We start from the raw sequence: 3,661 nt of genomic DNA, 5'->3' as shown, positions 1-3,661 counted from the left end.
GACCAGAACCCTGAAAGTCAACGAAAGTCAACAGGAGGCAGTACGCGGCGCTTACCTTCTCTGTACGCGGGGCGTACGCCGGCGAACTGTAATCGGGGTCTCAACCCCTTACGATGTGCGTACTAAGAGTTACGGCCAACGTAAGTGTCAGTTTCAGTCTTTTCTTGGATTGTGGTCTTAAATGGTTAAGACACTCATTCAACTTTCAAATCTGACTTTCCCTAAGCCTCTTATCCCACAAAGTCAGAACCTTTAAGCCTTTGCATGGCTGTAAAGGTCCCTAATCACTCTAACACCTTTCCTTCTTCCTCAAAAGGTCTAGATCTCATGCATGGCTCAATATTCACGTCCAAGATTGTATTTTTATGAACATACAACTCTTATAATCCCGAAATATGCTAGATCTAGGCCAACGGAGACCATTTGCTCATAAAGTCTCCACCTTGGGACTAAAAACCCTAGAAATTGGTCCAAGAAGCAAAAATCTCAAATGACAAGGAAAGTTTTGAGCTTTTTACCTCAGAAAGAAGCTCCAACCTCTGAAAAACTTGGATCTACTCTTATCCACCAACTTCTAGCTCCCAAATGGCCTCCTCTTATCTTTCAGCACCTTGAAATGGAAATTTGAAGCTTAAAACACAAACACACAAGCTATAACGAAGGATGACTCTCTATTAGGGTTTCACTCTCTGAAATGGTGGCTGAGGATAAGGCCTTAGCATTCCTTTTATTGTGCACAAGTCACAAATTAGGGTTCACATCTGGGCCCGCTACGCCCAGCGTAACCCTGGGTACGCCCAGCGTATCTAGGCGAGTCCGCTTCCAACTTAAGCATGCGAGTACGCGCATCGTACTCTTCAGTACACCCAGCGTACTCATTTTCCTTAACATTTCATTTTAGGGGCTTAACTTGACAACTTGGAAAAAGGAGAAGGGTTTAAGAGACGCACCTGAATTCAGGATGTTACAATTCTCCCCCACTAGAACCATACTTTGCCCTCGAAGTCTCATGCCGCAAACAACTCCGGATGCTGCTCCCGCATCTCTGACTCCAACTCCCAAGTCAGCTCGGACCCTCTCCGATGTTGCCACTAGACCTGAACCAAAGGCACCTCCTTATTCCTCAGAACCTTGATCTTCCGGTCCAAGATCGCGATCGGTCTCTCAACATAATTCAGGCTCGCATCCACCTGAATATCCTCCAGCGGTACCACTGCCGACTCGTCGGCTATACACTTCCTCAGCTGAGACACGTGGAAGGTATCATGAATCTGGATCAACTCCGCAGGTAGCTCCAAACGATATGCTACCATGCCCACCTTCGCGGACAATCTGAATGGACCGATGTACCGGGGCCCCAACTTGCCCCTCTTCCAAAATCGGATCACTCCTTTCCAAGGAGTCACCTTCAAGAGTACAAAATGTCCTACCTAAAACTCGAGCTCGAATCGTCGCCTATCCGCGTAACTTTTCTAGCGACTCTGAGTGGTCAAAAACCACTACCCGACCTGCTGTATCTGCTCTGTCGTCTGAAGCACTAACTCAGTGCTACCCAACACTCGCTACCTGACCTCTCCCCAGCAGATGGGAGTCCAACACCTCCTCCCATACAACAACTCAAAGGGAGGCATACCGATACTTGAATGGTGGCTGTTGTTATAGGAAAACTCAGCCAACGGCAAGTGTGTGTCCCAACTTCCTCTGAAGTCCAACACACATGCTCGGAGCATGTCCTCAAGCATCTGGATCGTCCGCTCACTCTGCCCGTCCGTCTGTGGGTGGTAGGCGGCACTGAAATGCAGCCTCATGCCCAACTCCTCAAGGAACTTCTTCCAGAATCTGGAAGTGAAACGTACATCTCGGTCTGACACAATCAAGATCGGCAATCCATGTCGCGATACCACCTCCCTCACATACAGTTCTGCCAGCCTCTCAGCGGAAGAGCTCTCACTGATAGAAAGAAAATGAGCGCTCTTCGTCAGCCGTCAATGATCACCCAAATTGCATCGACACCCCTCGCGCTCCTCGGCAATTTGGGGATGAAATTCTTAGAAATCTGTTCCCACTTCCATTGGGGAACCTGAAGTGGCTGCAACTTGCCATGCGGACGCTGGTGCTCGGCCTTAAGCCTACGACAAGTCAAGCACCTCTCAACAAACCACGCTACACCCCTCTTCATACAGGGCCACCATTACTGTCTTTTCAGGCCCAAACACATCTTAGTGGCCCCGGGATGGATCGAGAATCTCGATCTATGCGCCTCCTCTATCAATGTGGCATGTTCCCCGCCTGCATGCGACACCCATATCCGACCCTGAAAGGTCATTAGCCCACGGCTATCGATAACGAACTCGGGTATCTGCCCGATCACCCACTCTCTCTTACGGTTCTCCGGTCTCACAGCCTCTGTCTGGGCCTCCCGAATGGTGTCCTACACCGGCGTCATCACCGTCGACCTCACACAAATGTCTCGAATCAGGGCACTCTCCACCCTACGACTCAGGGAATCAGCTACAACATTAGCTTTGCCCGGGTGGTACAAGATCTCACAATCGTAATCTTTTACCACGTCCAACCATCTCTTCTGGCGCTTGTTCCGATTGGGCTGATCCATCAAATACTTCAAGCTCTTGTGGTCCGTGTATATGGTACACCGAACCCCATACAAATACTAATGTCAGATCTTGAGGGTGAACACCACTGCCCCCAACTCCAGATCGTGGGTGGGATACCTAGTCTCATGAGGCTTCAGCTGCCTTGATGCATACACTATCACATGCCCCCTCTACATAAGTACCGCACCCAACCCCGATATCGATGCATCACAGTACACCACAAAATCCTCCATCCCTTCCGGGAGGGCTAACACCGGGGCTTCGCATAATCTATGGCGAAGTGTCTCAAACGAGGTCTGCTGCTCTGGACCCCATGAAAAAGAAACACCCTTCCGGTTCAACCTGGTGAGTGGCTCCGCGATCTTAGAGAAATCCCTGATAAATCTCCGATAATAGCCAGCCAACCCTAGAAAACTACTGATCTCGGTGGGTGATCTCGGCACCTCCCACCTCATAACCGCCTCAATCTTGGACGGATCGACCAATATCCCATTCTGGTTGACGAGGTGTCCTAGGAACTGGACCTCTCGTAACCAGAAATCGCACTTGGCGAATTTGACGTAAAGCCTCTCTGATCTCAGAACTCCAAGGATCTCCCTCAAATGTTCCTCATGATGCTCTCTGGATCTCGAATAAACCAATATATCATCAATGAACACGATCACTGAACGATCCAACATCGGCCTGTACACCCTGTTCATGAGATCCATGAACACCGTCGGTGCATTGGTGAGCCCGAAAGTCATCACCACGAACTCGTAATGACCATAACGAGTCTTGAACGTTGTTTTCTAGATATCCTCATCACGCACTCTCATCTGATGATATCCAAACCTCAGATCAATCTTGGAGAACCAAGACGTTCCCTGCAACTGATCGAACAAATCGTCGATCCTCGGTAATGGGTAACGGTTCTTGACCGTCAACTTGTTCAACTCCCGGTAATCAATACACATCCGGTGTGAACCATCCTTTTCATGACAAAATGTATCGGCGCTCCCCACGGTGACCTACGCGGTCTAATAAACCCCTTCCCCAGCAGCTCC

This window comes from Lactuca sativa, chromosome 3 (assembly GCF_002870075.4).
Source record: "Lactuca sativa cultivar Salinas chromosome 3, Lsat_Salinas_v11, whole genome shotgun sequence".
NCBI lineage: Eukaryota > Viridiplantae > Streptophyta > Magnoliopsida > Asterales > Asteraceae > Lactuca > Lactuca sativa.
This window is presented reverse-complemented; position numbering follows the sequence as displayed.